This window comes from Camelus dromedarius, chromosome 25 (genome assembly GCF_036321535.1).
Source record: "Camelus dromedarius isolate mCamDro1 chromosome 25, mCamDro1.pat, whole genome shotgun sequence".
NCBI classification, from domain to species: Eukaryota; Metazoa; Chordata; class Mammalia; order Artiodactyla; family Camelidae; genus Camelus; species Camelus dromedarius.
In genome coordinates, this window is record NC_087460.1 from 25412650 (window position 1) to 25434681 (window position 22032).

Sequence of the window (22032 nt, forward strand, 5' to 3'; positions counted from 1 at the left end):
GGAGAGACGTTCGTTCAGCTAGCTGAAACGGAACGGGTTGCAGGAGAAACTTTTACTCTGGTTTCTCAGTGTGTTTCCTAGTGCCGGTTTGAAGTTCCTGCAGTTTACACTGTAAAACCGAGTTGGAGCTTGTACCTACCCATATATATGTATGGAGTGCATTTTGCATCTGAAAAGAAACTTTGTGTTCCCAACAAGCTAGTTGAAGGACGGCTTTCACACACACTTATCTCTCAGAATTGAGCAAGTGGAGAGACTTTCGTTCAGCAAGCACAAAGGGAACGGGATTCAGGAGAAACTTTTACTCTGGTTTCTCAGTGTGTTTCCTAGTGCCGGTTTGAAGTTCCTGCAGTTTTCACTGTAAAACCGATTTTGAGCCAGTCCATACCTTTATATATGTATGGAGTGTAGTTTGCAACTGAAAAGAAACTTTGTGTTCCCAACAAGCTAGGTGAAGGACGGCTTTCACACACACTTATCTCTCAGAACTGAGCATGTGGAGAGACGTTCATTCAGCCAGCTGAAACGGAACTGGTGGCAGGAGAAATTTTTACTCTGGTTTCTCAGTGTGTTTCCTAGTGCCAGTTTGATGTTCCTGCAGTTTTCACTGTAAAACCGTGTTGGAGCTTGTACCTCCCCATATATATGTATGGAGTGCAGTTTGCAACTGAAAAGAAACTTTGTGTTCCCAACAAGCTAGTTGAAGGGCGGCTTTCACACACACTTATCTCTCAGAACTGAGCATGTGGAGAGACTTTCGTTCAGCTAGCACAAAGGGAACGGTTTGCAGGAGAAACTTTTACTCTGGTTTCTCAGTGTGTTTCCTAGTGCCGGTTTGAAGTTCCTGCAGTTTTCACTGTAAAACCGATTTTGAGGAAGTCCATACCGTTATATATGTATGGAGTGTAGTTTGCAACTGAAAAGAAACTTTGTGTTCCCAACAAGCTAGGTGATGGACGGCTTTCACTCACACTTATCTCTCAGAATTGAGCATGTGGAGAGACGTTCGTTCAGCTAGCACAAAGGGAAAGGGATTCAGGAGAAACTTTTACTCTGGATTCTCAGTGTGATTCCTAGTGCCGGTTTGAAGTTCCTGCAGTTTTCACTGTAAAACAGAGTTGGAGCTAGTACCTCCCCATATATATGTATGGAGTGTAGTTTGCAACTGAAAAGAATCTTTGTGTTCCCAACAAGCTAGGTGAAGGACGGGTTTCACACACACTTATCTCTCAGAACTGAGCATGTGGAGAGACGTTCGTTCAGCTAGCACAAAATAAACGGTTTGCAGGAGAAACTTTTACTCTGGTTTCTCAATGTGTTTACTTGTGCCGGTTTGAAGTTCCTGCAGTTTTCACTGTAATACCGATTTGGAGCTAGTCCATAACGTTATATATGTATGGAGTGTAGTTTGCAACTGAAAAGAAACTTTGTGTTCCCAACCATCTAGGTGAAGGAAGGCATTTACACACACTTATCTCTCAGAAAGGAGCATGTGGAGTGTCGTTCGTTCATGTAGCACAAAGGGAACGGTTTGCAGGAGAAACTTTTACTCTGGTTTCTCAGTCTGTTTCCTAGTGCCGGTTTGAAGTTCCTGCAGTTTTCACTCTAAAACAGATTTGGAGCTAGTACCTCCCCATATGTATGTATGGAGTGTAGTTTGCAACTGAAAAGAAACTTTGTGTTCCCAACAAGCTAGGTGAAGGACGGCTTTCACACACAAATATCTCTCAGAACTGAACATGTGGAGAGTCGTTCGTCAGCTAGTTCAAACGGAACGGGTAGTAGTAGAAACTTTTACTCTGGTTTCTCAGTGTGTTTCCTAGTGCTGGTTTGAAGTTCCTGCAGTTTTCACTGTAAAACCGAGTTGGAGATAGTACCACCCCATATATATGTATGGAGTGCAGTTTGAAACTGAAAAGAAACTTTGTGTTCCCAACAAGTTAGGTGAAGGACGGCTTTCACACACACTTCTCTCTCAGAACTGAGCATGTGGAGAGACGTTATTTCAGCTGGTACAAAGGGAACGGGTTGCAGGGGAAACTTTTACTCTGGTTTCTCAGTGTGTTTCCTAGTGCCGGTTTGAAGTTCCTGCAGTTTACATTGTAATAACGTTTTGGAGCTTGTACCTACCTTTATATATTTATGGTGTGTAATTTGCAAATGAAAAGAAACTTTGTGTTCCCAACAAGCTAGGTGATGGACGGCTTTCACTCACACTTATCTCTCAGAACTGAGCATGTGGAGAGATGTTCGTTCAGCTAGCACAAAAGGAACGGGTTGCAGGAGAAACTTTTACTCTGGTTTCTCAGTGTGTTTCCTAGTGCCGGTTTGAAGTTCCTGCAGTTTTCACTGTAATACCGATTTGGAGCTAGTCCATACCGTTATATATGTATGGATTGTAGTTTGCAACTGAAAAGAAACTTTGTGTTCCCAACAAGCTAGGTTAAGTACGGCTTTCACACACACTTATCTCTCAGAACTGAGCATGAGGAGAGACGTTCGTTCATCTAGCACAAAGGGAACGGGTTGCATGAGAAACATTTAATCTGGTTTCTCTGTCTGTTTCCTAGTGCCGGGTTGAAGTTCCTGCAGTTTACACTGTAAAACCGAGTTGGAGCTAGTACTTCCCCATATATATGTATGGAGTGGAGTTTGCAACTGAAAAGAAACTTTGTGTTCCCAACAAGCTAATTGAAGGACGTCTTTCACACACACTTATCTCTCAGATCTGAGCATGTGGAGAGACGTACGTTCAGCTGGCAAAAAGGGAACGCGTTGCAGGAGAAACTTTTACTCTGGTTTCTCAGTGTTTTTCCTAGTGCCGGTTTGAAGTTCCTGCAGTTTTCACTGTAAAACCGAGTTGGAGCTAGTACCTCCCCATATATATTTATGGAGTGCAGTTTGCAACTGAAAAGAAACTTTGTGTTCCCAACAAGCTAGGTGAAGGACGGCTTTCACACACATTTATCTCTCAGATGTGAGCATGTGGATAGACGTTCGTTTAGATTGCAAAAAAAGAACGGTTTGCAGGAAAACATTTACTCTGGTTTCTCAGTGTGTTTCCTAGTGCCGGTGTGATGTTCCTGCAGTTTTCATTGTAATAACGTTTTGGAGCTTGTCCCTACCGTTATATATTTAAGGAGTGTAATTTGCAAATGAAAAAAACTTTGTGTTCCCAACAAGCTAGGTGATGGACGTCTTTCACACACACTTATCTCTCAGAACTGAGCATGTGGAGAGACGTTCGTTCAGCTGGCACAAATGGAACGGGTTGCAGGAGAAACTTTTACTCTGGTTTCTCAGTGTGTTTCCTAGTGCCGGTTTGAAGTTCCTGCAATTTTCACTGTAAAACCGAGTTGGAGCTAGTACCTCCCCATATATATTTATGAAGTGCAGTTTTAAACTGAAAAGAAACTTTGTGTTCCCAAGAAGCTAGGTGAAGGACGCCTTTCACACACACTTATCTCTCAGACGTGAGCATGTGGATAGATGTTCGTTCAGATAGCAAAATAAGAACGGTTTGCAGGAGAAACTTTTACTCTTGTTTCTCAGTGTGTTTCCTAGTGCCGGTTTGAAGTTCCTGCATTTTTCACTGTAATACCGATTTGGAGCGAGTCCATACCGTTATATATGTATGGAGAGTAGTTTGGAACTGAAAAGAAACTTTGTGTTCCCAACAAGCTAGGTGAAGTACGGCTTTCACACACACTTATCTCTCAGAACTGAGCATGTGGAGAGACGTTCGTTCAGCTAGCTGAAACGGAACGGGTTGCAGGAGAAACTTTTACTCTGGTTTCTCACTGTGTTTCCTAGTGCCGGTTTGAAGTTCCTGCAGTTTTCACTTTAAAACCGAGTTGGAGCTATTACCTCCCCATATATATTTATGGAGTGCAGTTTGCAACTGAAAAGAAACTTTGTGTTCCCAACAAGCTAGTTGAAGGACGGCTTTCACACACACTTATCTCTCAGAACTGAGCAAGTGGAGAGACGTTCGTTCAGCTAGCTCAAACGGAATGAGTTGCAGGAGAAACTTTTACTCTGTTTTCTCAGTGTGATTCCTAGTGCCGGTATGAAGTTCCTGCAGTTTTCATTGTAAAACCGAGTTGGAGCTCGTATCTCCACATATATATGTATGGAGTGTAGTTTGCTACTGAAAAGAAACTTTGTGTTCCCAACAAGCTAGGTGAAGGACGGCTTTCACACACACTTATCTCTCAGAACTGAGCATGTGGAGAGACGTTCGTTTAGCTAGCCCAAACGGAACGGGTTGCAGGAGAAACATTTACTCTGGTTTCTCAGTATGTTTCCTAGTGCCGGTTTGATGTTCCTGCAGTTTTCACTGTAAAACCGAGTTGGAGCTTGTATCTCCCCATATATATGTATGGAGTGCAGTTTGCAACTGAAAAGAAACTTTGTGTTCCCAACAAGCTAGGTGAAGGACGGCTTTCACACACACTTAACTCTCAGAACTGAGCATGTGGAGAGACGTTCGTTCAGCTAGCACAAACGAAACGGGTTGCAGGAGAAACTTTTGCTCTGGTTTCTAAGTGAGTTTCCTAAAGACGGTTTGATGTTCCTGCAGATTTCACTGTAAAACAGAGTTGGAGCTTGTACCTCCCCATATATATGTATGGAGTGTAGTTTGCAACTGAAAAGAAACTTTGTGTTCCCAACAAGCTAGGTGAAGGACGGCTTTCACACACACTTATTTCTCAGAATTGAGAATGTGGTGAGACGTTCGTTCAGCTAGCACAAAAGGAACGCGTTGCAGGAGAAACTTTTACTCTGGTTTCTCAGTGTGTTTCCTAGTGCCGGTTTGAATTTCTTGCAGTTTTCACTGTAATAGCGATTTGGAGCTAGTCCATACCGTTATATATGTATGGAGTGTAGTTTGCAACTGAAAAGAATCTTTGTGTTCCCAACAAGCTATGTGAAGGACGGCTTTCACACACACTTATCTCTCAGAACTGAGCATGTGGAGAGACTTTCGTTCAGCTAGCACAAAAAGAACGGTTTGCAGGAGAAACTTTTGCTCTGGTTTCTCAGTGTGTTCCTAGTGCCGGTTTGAAGTTCCTGCAGTTTTCACTGTAATACCGATTTGGAGCAAGTCCATACCGTTATATATGTATGGAGTGTAGTTGGCAACTGAAAAGAAACTTTGTGTTCCCAACAAGCTAGGTGAAGGACGGCTTTCAGACTCACTTATCTCTCAGAACTGAGCATGAAGGGAGACGTTCGTTCAGCTAGCACAAAGGGAAAGGGATTCAGGAGAAACTTTTACTCTGGATTCTCAGTGTGATTCCTAGTGCCGGTTTGAAGTTCCTGCAGTTTTCACTGTAAAACAGAGTTGGAGCTAGTACCTCCCCATATATATGTATGGAGTGTAGTTTGCAACTGAAAAGAATCTTTGTGTTCCCAACAAGCTAGGTGAAGGACGGGTTTCACACACACTTATCTCTCAGAACTGAGCATGTGGAGAGAGGTTCGTTCAGCTAGCACAAAATAAACGGTTTGCAGGAGAAACTTTTACTCTGGTTTCTCAATGTGCTTACTTGTGCCGGTTTGAAGTTCCTGCAGTTTTCACTGTAATACCGATTTGGAGCTAGTCCATAACGTTATATATGTATGGAGTGTAGTTTGCAACTGAAAAGAAACTTTGTGTTCCCAACCATCTAGTTGAAGGAAGGCATTTACACACACTTATGTCTCAGAAAGGAGCATGTGGAGTGTCGTTCGTTCATGTAGCACAAAGGGAACGGTTTGCAGGAGAAACTTTTACTCTGGTTTCTCAGTCTGTTTCCTAGTGCCGGTTTGAAGTTCCTGCAGTTTTCACTCTAAAACCGATTTGGAGCTAGTACCACCCCATATGTATGTATGGAGTGTAGTTTGCAACTGAAAAGAAACTTTGTGTTCCCAACAAGCTAGGTGAAGGACGGCTTTCACACACAAATAACTCTCAGAACTGAGCATGTGGAGAGACGTTCGTCAGCTAGTTCAAACGGAACGGGTAGTAGTAGAAACTTTTACTCTGGTTTCTCAGTGTGTTTCCTAGTGCCGGTTTGAAGTTCCTGCAGTTTTCACTGTAAAACCGAGTTGGAGATAGTACCACCCCATATATATGTATGGAGTGCAGTTTGAAACTGAAAAGAAACTTTGTGTTCCCAACAAGTTAGGTGAAGGACGGCTTTCACACACACTTCTCTCTCAGAACTGAGCATGTGGAGAGACGTTCTTTCAGCTGGTACAAAGGGAACGGGTTGCAGGGGAAACTTTTACTCTGGTTTCTCAGTGTGTTTCCTAGTGCCGGTTTGAAGTTCCTGCAGTTTTCATTGTAATAACGTTTTGGAGCTTGTACCTAACTTTATATATTTATGGTGTGTAATTTGCAAATGAAAAGAAACTTTGTGTTCCCAACAAGCTAGGTGATGGACGGCTTTCACTCACACTTATCTCTCAGAACTGAGCATGTGGAGAGATGTTCGTTCAGCTAGCACAAAAGGAACGGGTTGCAGGAGATACTTTTACTCTGGTTTCTCAGTGTGTTTCCTAGTGCCGGTTTGAAGTTCCTGCAGTTTTCACTGTAATACCGATTTGGAGCTAGTCCATACCGTTATATATGTATGGATTGTAGTTTGCAACTGAAAAGAAACTTTGTGTTACCAACAAGCTAGGTTAAGTACGGCTTTCACACACACTTATCTCTCATAACTGAGCATGAGGAGAGACGTTCGTTCATCTAGCACAAAGGGAACGGGATGCATGAGAAACATTTAATCTGGTTTCTCTGTCTGTTTCCTAGTGCCGGGTTGAAGTTCCTGCAGTTTACACTGTAAAACCGAGTTGGAGCTAGTACTTCCCCATATATATGTATGGAGTGGAGTTTGCAACTGAAAAGAAACTTTGTGTTCCCAACAAGCTAAGTGAAGGACGTCTTTCACACACACTTATCTCTCAGATCTGAGCATGTGGAGAGACGTACGTTCAGCTGGCAAAAAGGGAACGCGTTGCAGGAGAAACTTTTACTCTGATTTCTCAGTGTTTTTCCTAGTGCCCGTTTGAAGTTCCTGCAGTTTTCACTGTAAAATCGAGTTGGAGCTAGTACCTCCCCATATATATTTATGGAGTGCAGTTTGCAACTGAAAAGAAACTTTGTGTTCCCAACAAGCTAGGTGAAGGACGGCTTTCACACACATTTATCTCTCAGATGTGAGCATGTGGATAGACGTTCGTTTAGATAGCAAAAAAAGAACGGTTTGCAGGAAAACATTTACTCTGGTTTCTCAGTGTGTTTCCTAGTGCCGGTGTGATGTTCCTGCAGTTTTCATTGTAATAACGTTTTGGAGCTTGTCCCTACCGTTATATATTTAAGGAGTGTAATTTGCAAATGAAAAGAAACTTTGTGTTCCCAACAAGCTAGGTGATGGACGTCTTTCACACACACTTATCTCTCAGAACTGAGCATGTGGAGAGACGTTCGTTCAGCTGGCACAAAGGGAACGGGTTGCAGGAGAAACTTTTACTCTGGTTTCTCAGTGTGTTTCCTAGTGCCGGTTTGAAGTTCCTGCAATTTTCACTGTAAAACCGAGTTGGAGCTAGTACCTCCCCATATATATTTATGAAGTGCAGTTTTAAACTGAAAAGAAACTTTGTGTTCCCAACAAGCTAGGTGAAGGACGCCTTTCACACACACTTATCTCTCAGACGTGAGCATGTGGATAGATGTTCGTTCAGATAGCAAAATAAGTACGGTTTGCAGGAGAAACTTTTACTCATGTTTCTCAGTGTGTTTCCTAGTGCCGGTTTGAAGTTCCTGCATTTTTCACTGTAATACCGATTTGGAGCGAGTCCATACCGTTATATATGTATGGAGAGTAGTTTGCAACTGAAAAGAAACTTTGTGTTCCCAACAAGCTGGGTGAAGTACGGCTTTCACACACACTTATCTCTCAGAACTGAGCATGTGGAGAGACGTTCGTTCAGCTAGCTGAAACGGAACGGGTTGCAGGAGAAACTTTTACTCTGGTTTCTCAGTGTGTTTCCTAGTGCCGGTTTGAAGTTCCTGCAGTTTTCACTTTAAAACCGAGTTGGAGCTATTACCTCCCCATATATATTTATGGAGTGCAGTTTGCAACTGAAAAGAAACTTTGTGTTCCCAACAAGCTAGTTGAAGGACGGCTTTCACACACACTTATCTCTCAGAACTGAGCAAGTGGAGAGACGTTCGTTCAGCTAGCTCAAACGGAATGAGTTGCAGGAGAAACTTTTACTCTGTTTTCTCAGTGTGATTCCTAGTGCCGGTATGAAGTTCCTGCAGTTTTCATTGTAAAACCGAGTTGGAGCTCGTATCTCCACATATATATGTATGGAGTGTATTTTGCAACTGAAAAGAAACTTTGTGTTCCCAACAAGCTAGGTGAAGGACGGCTTTCACACACACTTATCTCTCAGAACTGAGCATGTGGAGAGACGTTCGTTTAGCTAGCCCAAACGGAACGGGTTGCAGGAGGAACATTTACTCTGGTTTCTCAGTATGTTTCCTAGTGCCGGTTTGATGTTCCTGCAGTTTTCACTGTAAAACCGAGTTGGAGCTTGTATCTCCCCATATATATGTATGGAGTGCAGTTTGCAACTGAAAAGAAACTTTGTGTTCCCAACAAGCTAGGTGAAGGACGGCTTTCACACACACTTAACTCTCAGAACTGAGCATGTGGAGAGACGTTCGTTCAGCTAGCACAAACGGAACGGGTTGCAGGAGAAACTTTTGCTCTGGTTTCTAAGTGAGTTTCCTAAAGACGGTTTGATGTTCCTGCAGTTTTCACTGTAAAACCGAGTTGGAGCTTGTACCTCCCCATATATATGTATGGAGTGTAGTTTGCAACTGAAAAGAAACTTTGTGTTCCCAACAAGCTATGTGAAGGACGGCTTTCACACACACTTATCTCTCAGAACTGACCATGTGGAGAGTCTTTCGTTCAGCTAGCTCAAACGGAACCGGTGGCAGAAGAAATTTTTACTCTGGTTTCTCAGTGTGTTTCCTAGTGACAGTTTGATGTTCCTGCAGTTTTCACTGTAAAACCGTGTTGGAGCTTGTACCTCCCCATATATATGTATGGAGTGCAGTTTGCAACTGAAAAGAAACTTTGTGTTCCCAATAACCTAGGTGAAGGACGGCTTTCACAAACACTTATCTCTCAGAACTGAGCATGTGGAGAGACTTTCGTTCAGCTAGCACAAAAGGAACGGTTTGCAGGAGAAACTTTTGCTCTGGTTTCTCAGTGTGTTCCTAGTGCCGGTTTGAAGTTCCTGCAGTTTTCACTGTAATACCGATTTGGAGCAAGTCCATACCGTTATATATGTATGGAGTGTAGTTGGCAACTGAAAAGAAACTTTGTGTTCCCAACAAGCTAGGTGAAGTACGGCTTTCAGACTCACTTATATCTCAGAACTGAGCATGAAGGGAGACGTTCATTCAGCTAGCACAAAGGGAACGGGATTCAGGAGAAACTTTTACTCTGGTTTCTCAGTGTGATTCCTAGTGCCGGTATGAAGTTCCTGCAGTTTTCATTGTAAAACCGATTTGGAGCTAGTACCTCCCCATATATATGTATGGAGTGCAGTTTGCAACTGAAAAGAATATTTGTGTTCCCAACAAGCTAGGTGAAGTACGGCTTTCACACACTTATCTCTCAGAACTGAGCATGTGGAGAGACGTTCATTCAGCTAGCACAAAGGGAACGGGATTCAGTAGAAACTTTTAATCTGGTTTCTCAGTCTGTTTCATAGTGCCGGTATGAAGTGCCTGCAATTTTCACTGTAAAATCGAGTTGGAGCTTGTACCTCCCCATATATATGTATGGATTGTAGTTTGCAACTGAAAAGAAACTTTGTGTTCCCAACAAGCTAGGTGAAGGACGGCTTTCACACACACTTATCTCTCAGAACTGAGCATGTGGAGAGACGTTCGTTCAGCCACCTGAAACGGAACGGGTGGCAGGAGAAATTTTTACTCTGGTTTCTCAGTGTGTTTCCTAGTGCCAGTTTGATGTTCCTGCAGTTTTCACTGTAAAACCGTGTTGGAGCTTGTACCTCCCCATATATATGTATGGAGTGCAGTTTGCAACTGAAAAGAAACTTTGTGTTCCCAACAAGCTAGTTGAAGGACGGCTTTCACACACACTTATCTCTCAGAACTGAGCATGTGGAGAGACGTTCGTTCAGCTAGCACAAAAGGAACGGGTTGCAGGAGAAACTTTTAATCTGGTTTCTCAGTGTGTTTCCAAGTGCCGGTTTGAAGTTCCTGCAGTTTTCACTGTAAAACCGATTTTGAGCAAGTCCATACCGTTATATATGTATGGAGTGTAGTTTGCAACTGAAAAGAAACTTTGTGTTCCCAACAAGCTAGTTGAAGGACGGCTTTCACACACACTTATCTCTCAGAACTGAGCATGTGGAGAGAAGTTCTTTCAGCTGGCACAAAGGGAACGGGTTGCAGGTGAAACTTTTACTCTGGTTTCTCAGTCTGTTTCTTAGTGCCGTTTTGAAGTTCCTGCAGTTTTCACTGTAAAACCGAGTTGGAGCTTGTACTTCCCCATATATACGTATGGAGTGTAGTTTGCAACTGAAAAGAAACTTTGTGTTCACAACAAATTAGGTGAAGTACGGCTTTCACACACACTTATCTCTCAGAACTGGGCATGTGGAGAGACGTTCGTTCAGCTAGCACAAATTGAACGGGATTCTGGAGAAACTTTTACTCTGGTTTCTCAGTGTGTTTCCTAGTGCCGGTTTGAAGTTCCTGCAGTTTTCACTGTAAAACCGAGTTGCAGCTAGTACCTCCCCATATATATATTTATGGAGTGTAGTTTGTAACTGAAAAGAAACTTTGTGTTCCCAACAAGCTAGGTGAAGGACGGCTTTCACACACACTTATCTCTCAGAACTGAGCATGTGGAGAGACGTTCGTTCAGCTAGCTGAAACGGAACGGGTTGCAGGAGAAACTTTTACTCTGGTTTCTCAGTGTGTTTCCTAGTGCCGGTTTGAAGTTCCTGCAGTTTTCACTGTAAAACCGAGTTGGAGCTTGTACCTCCCCATATATATGTATGGAGTGTAGTTTGCAACTGAAAAGAAACTTTGTGTTCCCAACAAGCTAGGTGAAGGACGGCTTTCACACACACTTATCTCTCAGAACTGAGCAAGTGGAGAGACGTTCGTTCAGCCACCTGAAACTGAACGGGTGGCAGGAGAAATTTTTACTCTGGTTTCTCAGTTTGTTTCCTAGTGCCAGTTTGATGTTCCTGCAGTTTTCACTGTAAAACCGAGTTGGAGCTTGTACCTCCCCATATATATGTATGGAGTGCAGTTTGCAACTGAAAAGAAACTTTGTGTTCCCAACAAGCTAGTTGAAGGACGGCTTTCACACACACTTATCTCTCAGAACTGAGCATGTGGAGAGACGTTCGTTCAGCTAGCACAAAAGGAACGGGTTGCAGGAGAAACTTTTAATCTGGTTTCTCAGTGTGTTTCCTAGTGCCGGTTTGAAGTTCCTGCAGTTTTCACTGTAAAACCGATTTTGAGCAAGTCCATACCGTTATATATGTATGGAGTGTAGTTTGCAACTGAAAAGAAACTTTGTGTTCCCAACAAGCTAGGTGAAGGACGGCTTTCAGACTCACTTATCTCTCAGAACTGAGCATGTGGAGAGACGTTCGTTCAGCTAGCACAAAGGGAACGGGATTCAGGAGAAATTTTACTCTGGTTTCTCGGTCTGTTTCCTTGTGCCGGTATGTAGTTCCTGAAGTTTTCTCTGTAAAACCGAGTTTTATCTAGTACCTCCCCATATATATGTATGGAGTGTAGTTTGCAACTGAAAAGAAACTTTGTGTTCACAACAAGCTAGGTGAATGACGGCTTTCACACACACTTATCTGTCAGAACTGAGCATGTGGAGAGAAGTTCTTTCAGCTGGCACAAAGTGAACGGGTTGCAGGTGAAACTTTTACTCTGGTTTCTCAGTCTGTTTCTTAGTGCCGTTTTGAAGTTCCTGCAGTTTTCACTGTAAAACCGAGATGGAGCTTGTACCTCCCCATATATATGTATGGAGTGCAGTTTGCAACTGAAAAGAAACTTTGTGTTCCCAACAAGCTAGGTGAAGGACGGCTTTCAGACTCAATTATCTCTCAGAACTGAGCATGTGGAGAGACGTTCGTTCAGCTAGCACAAAGGAACGGGATTCAGGAGAAACTTTTACTCTGGTTTCTCGGTCTGTTTCCTAGTGCCGGTATGTAGTTCCTGAAGTTTTCTCTGTAAAACCGAGTTGCAGCTAGTACCTCCCCTTATATATGTATGGAGTGTAGTTTGCAACTGAAAAGAAACTTTGTGTTCCCAACAAGCTAGGTGAAGGACGGCTTTCACACACACTTATCTCTCACAACTGAGCATGTGGAGAGACTTTCGTTCAGCTACCTCAAACGGAACCGGTGGCAGGAGAAATTTTTACTCTGGTTTCTCAGTGTGTTTCCTAGTGCCAGTTTGTTGTTCCTGCAGTTTTCACTGTAAAACCGTGTTGGAGCATGTACCTCCCCATATATATGTATGGAGTGCAGTTTGCAACCGAAAAGAAACTTTGTGTTCCCAATAACCTAGGTGAAGGACGGCTTTCACAAACACTTATCTCTCAGAACTGAGCATGTGGAGAGACTTTCGTTCAGCTAGCACAAAAGGAACGGGTTGCAGGAGAAACTTTTGCTCTGGTTTCTCAGTGTGTTCCTAGTGCCGGTTTGAAGTTCCTGCAGTTTTCACTGTAATACCGATTTGGAGCAAGTCCATACCGTTATATATGTATGGAGTGTAGTTGGCAACTGAAAAGAATCTTTGTGTTCCCAACAAGCTAGGTGAAGGACGGCTTTCAGACTCACTTATCTCACAGAACTGAGCATGAGGGGAGACGTTCGTTCAGCTAGCACAAAGGGAACGGGAGTCAGGAAAAACTTTTACTCTGGTTTCTCAGTGTGATTCCTAGTGCCGGTATGAAGTTCCTGCAGTTTTCATTGTAAAACCGATTTGGAGCTAGTACCTCCCCATATATATATTTATGGAGTGTAGTTTGTAACTGAAAAGAAACTTTGTGTTCCCAACAAGCTAGGTGAAGGACGGCTTTCACACACACTTATCTCTCAGAACTGAGCATGTGGAGAGACTTTCGTTCAGCTAGCTGAAACGGAACGGGTTGCAGGAGAAACTTTTACTCTGGTTTCTCAGTGTGTTTCCTAGTGCCGGTTTGAAGTTCCTGCAGTTTTCACTGTAAAACCGAGTTGGAGCTTGTACCTCCCCATATATATGTATGGAGTGTAGTTTGCAACTGAAAAGAAACTTTGTGTTCCCAACAAGCTAGGTGAAGGACGGCTTTCACACACACTTATCTCTCAGAACTGAGCAAGTGGAGAGACGTTCGTTCAGCCACCTGAAACTGAACGGGTGGCAGGAGAAATTTTTACTCTGGTTTCTCAGTGTGTTTCCTAGTGCCAGTTTGATGTTCCTGCAGTTTTCACTGTAAAACCGAGTTGGAGCTTGTACCTCCCCATATATATGTATGGAGTGCAGTTTGCAACTGAAAAGAAACTTTGTGTTCCCAACAAGCTAGTTGAAGGACGGCTTTCACACACACTTATCTCTCAGAACTGAGCATGTGGAGAGACGTTCGTTCAGCTAGCACAAAAGGAACGGGTTGCAGGAGAAACTTTTAATCTGGTTTCTCAGTGTGTTTCCTAGTGCCGGTTTGAAGTTCCTGCAGTTTTCACTGTAAAACCGATTTTGAGCAAGTCCATACCGTTATATATGTATGGAGTGTAGTTTGGAACTGAAAAGAAACTTTGTGTTCCCAACAAGCTAGGTGAAGGACGGCTTTCAGACTCAATTATCTCTCAGAACTGAGCATGTGGAGAGACGTTCGTTCAGCTAGCACAAAGGAACGGGATTCAGGAGAAACTTTTACTCTGGTTTCTCGGTCTGTTTCCTAGTGCCGGTATGTAGTTCCTGAAGTTTTCTCTGTAAAACCGAGTTGCAGCTAGTACCTCCCCTTATATATGTATGGAGTGTAGTTTGCAACTGAAAAGAAACTTTGTGTTCCCAACAAGCTAGGTGAAGGACGGCTTTCACACACACTTATCTCTCACAACTGAGCATGTGGAGAGACTTTCGTTCAGCTACCTCAAACGGAACCGGTGGCAGGAGAAATTTTTACTCTGGTTTCTCAGTGTGTTTCCTAGTGCCAGTTTGATGTTCCTGCAGTTTTCACTGTAAAACCGTGTTGGAGCATGTACCTCCCCATATATATGTATGGAGTGCAGTTTGCAACCGAAAAGAAACTTTGTGTTCCCAATAACCTAGGTGAAGGACGGCTTTCACAAACACTTATCTCTCAGAACTGAGCATGTGGAGAGACTTTCGTTCAGTTAGCACAAAAGGAACGGGTTGCAGGAGAAACTTTTGCTCTGGTTTCTCAGTGTGTTCCTAGTGCCGGTTTGAAGTTCCTGCAGTTTTCACTGTAATACCGATTTGGAGCAAGTCCATACCGTTATATATGTATGGAGTGTAGTTGGCAACTGAAAAGAATCTTTGTGTTCCCAACAAGCTAGGTGAAGGACGGCTTTCAGACTCACTTATCTCACAGAACTGAGCATGAGGGGAGACGTTCGTTCAGCTAGCACAAAGGGAACGGGAGTCAGGAAAAACTTTTACTCTGGTTTCTCAGTGTGATTCCTAGTGCCGGTAAGAAGTTCCTGCAGTTTTCATTGTAAAACCGATTTGGAGCTAGTACCTCCCCATATATATGTATGGAGTGCAGTTTGCAACTGAAAAGAATATTTGTGTTTCCAACAAGCTAGGTGAAGTACGGCTTTCACACACTTATCTCTCAGAACTGAGCATGTGGAGAGACGTTCATTCAGCTAGCACAAAGGGAACGGGATTCAGTTGAAACTTTTTATCTGGTTTCTCAGTCTGTTTCATAGTGCAGGTATGAAGTGCCTGCAATTTTCACTGTAAAAGCGAGTTGGAGCTTGTACCTCCCCATATATATGTATGGAGTGTAGTTTGCAACTGAAAAGAAACTTTGTGTTCCCAACAAGCTAGGTGAAGGACGGCTTTCACACACACTTATCTCTCAGAATTGAGCATGTGGAGAGACGTTCGTTCAGCTAGCACAAAAGGAATGCGTTGCAGGAGAAACTATTACTCTGGTTTCTCAGTGTGTTTCCTAGTGCCGGTTTGAATTTCCTGCAGTTTTCACTGTAATACCGATTTGGAGCTAGTCCATACCGTTATATATGTATGGAGTGTAGTTTGCAACTGAAAAGAAACTTTGTGTTCCCAACAAGCTAGGTGAAGGACGGCTTTCACACACACTTATCTCTCAGAACTGAGCATGTGGAGAGACGTTCGTTCAGCCAGCTCAAACGGAACGGGATGCAGGACAAATTTTACTCTGGTTTCTCAGTGTGTTTCCTAGTGCCGGTTTGAAGTTCCTGCAGTTTTCACTGTAAAACCGAGATGGAGCTAGTACCTCCCCATATATATGTATGGAGTGTAGTTTGCAACTGAAAAGAAACTTTGTGTTCCCAACAAGCTAGGTGAAGGACGGCTTTCACACACACTTATCTCTCAGAACTGAGCATGTGGAGAGACGTTCGTTCAGCCACCTGAAACGGAACGGGTGGCAGGAGAAATTTTTACTCTGGTTTCTCAGTGTGTTTCCTAGTGCCAGTTTGATGTTCCTGCAGTTTTCACTGTAAAACCGTGTTGGAGCTTGTACCTCCCCATATATATGTATGGAGTGCAGTTTGCAACTGAAAAGAAACTTTGTGTTCCAAACAAGCTAGTTGAAGGACGGCTTTCACACACAATTATCTCTCAGAACTGAGCATGTGGAGAGACGTTCGTTCAGCTAGCACAAAAGGAACGGGTTGCAGGAGAAACTTTTACTCTGGTTTCTCAGTGTGTTTCCTAGTGCCGGTTTGAAGTTCCTGCAGTTTTCACTGTAAAACCGATTTTGTGCAAGTCCATACCGTTAAATATGTATGGAGTGTAGTTTGCAACTGAAAAGAAACTTTGTGTTCCCAACAAGCTAGTTGAAGGACGGCTTTCACACACACTTATCTCTCAGAACTGAGCATGTGGAGAGACGTTCGTTCAGCTAGCACAAAGGGAACGGGATTCAGGAGAAATTTTACTCTGGTTTCTCGGTCTGTTTCCTAGTGCCGGTATGTAGTTCCTGAAGTTTTCTCTGTAAAACCTAGTTTTAGCTACTACCTCCCCATATATATGTATGGAGTGTAGTTTGCAACTGAAAAGAAACTTTGTGTTCACAACAAGCTAAGTGAAGGACGGCTTTCACACACACTTATCTCTCAGAACTGAGCATGTGGAGAGAAGTTCTTTCAGCTGGCACAAAGGGAACGGGTTGCAGGTGAAACTTTTACTCTGGTTTCTCAGTCTGTTTCTTAGTGCCGTTTTGAAGTTCCTGCAGTTTTCACTGTAAAACCGAGGTGGAGCTTGTACCTCCCCATATATACGTATGGAGTGTAGTTTGCAACTGAAAAGAAACTTTGTGTTCACAACAACTTAGGTGAAGTACGGCTTTCACACACACTTATCTCTCAGAACTGAGCATGTGGATAGACGTTCGTTCAGCTAGCACAAATTGAACGGGATTCAGGAGAAACTTTTACTCTGGTTTCTCAGTGTGTTTCCTAGTGCCGGTTTGAAGTTCCTGCAGTTTTCACTGTAAAACCGAGTTGCAGCTAGTACCTCCCCATATATATATTTATGGAGTGTAGTTTGTAACTGAAAAGAAACTTTGTGTTCCCAACAAGCTAGGTGAAGGACGGCTTTCACACACACTTATCTCTCAGAACTGAGCATGTGGAGAGACGTTCGTTCAGCTAGCTGAAACGGAACGGGTTGCAGGACAAACTTTTACTCTGGTTTCTCAGTGTGTTTCCTAGTGCCTGTTTGAAGTTCCTGCAGTTTTCACTGTAAAACCGAGTTGGAGTTTGTACCTCCCCATATATATGTATGGAGTGCAGTTTGCAACTGAAAAGAAACTTTGTGTTCCCAACAAGCTAGTTGAAAGACGGCTTTCACACACACTTATCTCTCTGAACTGAGCAAGTGGAGAGACGTTTGTTCAGCTAGCTCAAACGGAATGAGTTGCAGGAGAGACTTTTACTCTGGTTTCTCAGTGTGATTCCTAGTGCCGGTATGAATTTCCTGCAGTTTTCACTGTAAAACCGATTTTGAGCAAGTCGATACCGTTATATATGTATGGAGTGTAGTTTGCAACTGTAAAGAAACTTTGTGTTCCCAACAAGCTAGGTGAAGGACGGCTTTCAGACTCACTTATCTCTCAGAACTGAGCATGTGGAGAGACGTTCGTTCAGCTAGCACAAAAGGAACGGGATTCAGGAGAAACTTTTACTCTGGTTTCTCGGTCTGTTTCCTAGTGCCGGTATGTAGTTCCTGAAGTTTTCTCTGTAAAATCGAGTTGCAGCTAGTACCTCCCCTTATATATGTATGGAGTGTAGTTTGCAACTGAAAAGAAACTTTGCGTTCCCAACAAGCTAGGTGAAGTACGGCTTTCACACACACTTCTCTCTCAGAACTGAGCATGTGGAGAGACGTTCGTTCAGCTAGCTGAAACGGAACGGTTTGAAGGAGAAACTTTTACTCTGGTTTCTCAGTGTGTTTCCTAGTGCCGGTTTGAAGTTCCTGCAATTTTCACTGTAAAACCGAGTTGGAGTTTGTTCCTCCCCATATATATGTATGGAGTGCAGTTTGCAACTGAAAAGAAACTTTTTGTTCACAACAAGCTTGGTGAAGTACGTCTTTCACACACACTTATCTCTCAGAACTGAGCATGTAGAGAGACGTTTGTTCAGCTAGCACAAAAGGAACGGTTTGCAGGAGAAACTTTTACTCTGGTTTCTCAGTGTGTTTCCTAGTGCCGGTTTGAATTTCCTGCAGGTTTCACTGTAAAACCGAGTTGGAGCTAGTACCTCCCCATATATATGTATGGAGTGCAGTTTGTAACTGAAAAGAAACTTTCTGTTCCCACCAAGCTAGGTGAAGGACGGCTTACACACTCACTTATATATCAGAACTGAGCATGTGGGGAGACGTTCATTCAGCTAGCACAAATGGAACGGGATTCAAGAGAAACTTTTAATCTGCATTCTCAGTGTGTTTCCTAGTGCCGGTTTGAAGTTCCTGCAGTTTTCACTGTAAAACAGAGTTGGAGATAGTAACTCCCCATATATATGTATGGAGTGTATTTTGCAACTGAAAAGAGTCTTTGTGTTCCCAACAAGCTAGGTGAAGGACGGCTTTCACACACACTTATCTCTCAGAACTGAGCATGTGGAGAGACGTTCGTTCAGCTAGCACAAAAGAAACGGATTGCAGTAGAAACTTTTACTCTGGTTTCTCAATGTGTTTACTTGTGCCGGTTTGAAGTTCCTGCAGTTTTCACTGTAATACCGATTTGGAGCTAGTCCATAACGTTATATATGTATGGAGTGTAGTTTGCAACTGAAAAGAAACTTTGTGTTCCCAACCATCTAGGTGAAGGAAGGCATTCACACACACTTATCTCTCAGAAAGGAGCATGTGGAGTGTCGTTCGTTCATGTAGCACAAAGGGAACGGTTTGCAGGAGAAACTTTTACTCTGGTTTCTCAGTCTGTTTCCTAGTGCCGGTTTGAAGTTCCTGCAGTTTTCACTGTAAAACCGAGTTGGAGCTAGTACCTCCCCATATGTATGTATGGAGTGTAGTTTGCAACTGAAAAGAAACTTTCTGTTCCCAACAAGCCAAGTGAAGGACGGCTTTCACACACAAATATCTCTCAGAACTGAGCATGTGGAGAGACGTTCGTCAGCTAGTTCAAACGGAACGGGTAGCAGTAGAAACTTTTACTCTGGTTTCTCAGTGTGTTTCCTAGTGCCGGTTTGAATTTCCTGCAGTTTTCACTGTAAAACCGAGTTGGAGATAGTACCACCCCATATATATGTATGGAGTGCAGTTTGAAACTGAAAAGAAACTTTGTGTTCCCAACAAGTTAGGTGAAGGACGGCTTTCACACACACTTCTCTCTCAGAACTGAGCATGTGGAGAGACGTTCTTTCAGCTGGTACAAAGGGAACGGGTTGCAGGGGAAACTTTTACTCTGGTTTCTCAGTGTGTTTCCTAGTGCCGGTTTGAAGTTCCTGCAGTTTTCATTGTAATAACGTTTTGGAGCTTGTACCTACCTTTATATATTTATGGAGTGTAATTTGCAAATGAAAAGAAACTTTGTGTTCCCAACAAGCTAGATGATGGACGGCTTTCACTCACACTTATCTCTCAGAACTGAGCATGTGGAGAGATGTTCGTTCAGCTAGCACAAAAGGAACGGGTTGCAGGAGAAACTTTTACTCTGGTTTCTCAGTGTGTTTCCTAGTGCCGGTTTGAAGTTCCTGCAGTTTTCACTGTAATACCGATTTGGAGCTAGTCCATACCATTATATATGTATGGATTGAAGTTTGCAACTGAAAAGAAACTTTGTGTTCCCAACAAGCTAGGTGAAGGACGGCTTTCACACACACTTATCTCTCAGAACTGAGCATGTGGAGAGACGTTCGTTCAGCAAGCACAAAAGGAACGGGATTCAGGAGAAACTTTTACTCTGGTTTCTCAGTGTGTTTCCTAGTGCCGGTTTGAAGTTCCTGCAGTTTTCACTGTAAAACCGATTTGGAGCTAGTACCTCCCCATATATATGTATGGAGTGTAGTTTGCAACTGAAAAGAAACTTTGTGTTCCCAACAAGCTAGGTGAAGGACGGCTTTCACACACACTTATCTCTCAGAACTGAGCATGTGGAGAGACGTTCGTTCAGCTAGCTGAAACGGAACGGGTTGCAGGACAAACTTTTACTCTGGTTTCTCAGTGTGTTTCCTAGTGCCTGTTTGAAGTTCCTGCAGTTTTCACTGTAAAACCGAGTTGGAGTTTGTACCTCCCCATATATATGTATGGAGTGCAGTTTGCAACTGAAAAGAAACTTTGTGTTCCCAACAAGCTAGTTGAAAGACGGCTTTCACACACACTTATCTCTCTGAACTGAGCAAGTGGAGAGACGTTTGTTCAGCTAGCTCAAACGGAATGAGTTGCAGGAGAGACTTTTACTCTGGTTTCTCAGTGTGATTCCTAGTGCCGGTATGAATTTCCTGCAGTTTTCACTGTAAAACCGATTTTGAGCAAGTCGATACCGTTATATATGTATGGAGTGTAGTTTGCAACTGTAAAGAAACTTTGTGTTCCCAACAAGCTAGGTGAAGGACGGCTTTCAGACTCACTTATCTCTCAGAACTGAGCATGTGGAGAGACGTTCGTTCAGCTAGCACAAAAGGAACGGGATTCAGGAGAAACTTTTACTCTGGTTTCTCGGTCTGTTTCCTAGTGCCGGTATGTAGTTCCTGAAGTTTTCTCTGTAAAATCGAGTTGCAGCTAGTACCTCCCCTTATATATGTATGGAGTGTAGTTTGCAACTGAAAAGAAACTTTGCGTTCCCAACAAGCTAGGTGAAGTACGGCTTTCACACACACTTCTCTCTCAGAACTGAGCATGTGGAGAGACGTTCGTTCAGCTAGCTGAAACGGAACGGTTTGAAGGAGAAACTTTTACTCTGGTTTCTCAGTGTGTTTCCTAGTGCCGGTTTGAAGTTCCTGCAATTTTCACTGTAAAACCGAGTTGGAGTTTGTTCCTCCCCATATATATGTATGGAGTGCAGTTTGCAACTGAAAAGAAACTTTTTGTTCACAACAAGCTTGGTGAAGTACGTCTTTCACACACACTTATCTCTCAGAACTGAGCATGTAGAGAGACGTTTGTTCAGCTAGCACAAAAGGAACGGTTTGCAGGAGAAACTTTTACTCTGGTTTCTCAGTGTGTTTCCTAGTGCCGGTTTGAATTTCCTGCAGGTTTCACTGTAAAACCGAGTTGGAGCTAGTACCTCCCCATATATATGTATGGAGTGCAGTTTGTAACTGAAAAGAAACTTTCTGTTCCCACCAAGCTAGGTGAAGGACGGCTTACACACTCACTTATATATCAGAACTGAGCATGTGGGGAGACGTTCATTCAGCTAGCACAAATGGAACGGGATTCAAGAGAAACTTTTAATCTGCATTCTCAGTGTGTTTCCTAGTGCCGGTTTGAAGTTCCTGCAGTTTTCACTGTAAAACAGAGTTGGAGATAGTAACTCCCCATATATATGTATGGAGTGTATTTTGCAACTGAAAAGAGTCTTTGTGTTCCCAACAAGCTAGGTGAAGGACGGCTTTCACACACACTTATCTCTCAGAACTGAGCATGTGGAGAGACGTTCGTTCAGCTAGCACAAAAGAAACGGTTTGCAGTAGAAACTTTTACTCTGGTTTCTCAATGTGTTTACTTGTGCCGGTTTGAAGTTCCTGCAGTTTTCACTGTAATACCGATTTGGAGCTAGTCCATAACGTTATATATGTATGGAGTGTAGTTTGCAACTGAAAAGAAACTTTGTGTTCCCAACCATCTAGGTGAAGGAAGGCATTCACACACACTTATCTCTCAGAAAGGAGCATGTGGAGTGTCGTTCGTTCATGTAGCACAAAGGGAACGGTTTGCAGGAGAAACTTTTACTCTGGTTTCTCAGTCTGTTTCCTAGTGCCGGTTTGAAGTTCCTGCAGTTTTCACTGTAAAACCGAGTTGGAGCTAGTACCTCCCCATATGTATGTATGGAGTGTAGTTTGCAACTGAAAAGAAACTTTCTGTTCCCAACAAGCCAAGTGAAGGACGGCTTTCACACACAAATATCTCTCAGAACTGAGCATGTGGAGAGACGTTCGTCAGCTAGTTCAAACGGAACGGGTAGCAGTAGAAACTTTTACTCTGGTTTCTCAGTGTGTTTCCTAGTGCCGGTTTGAATTTCCTGCAGTTTTCACTGTAAAACCGAGTTGGAGATAGTA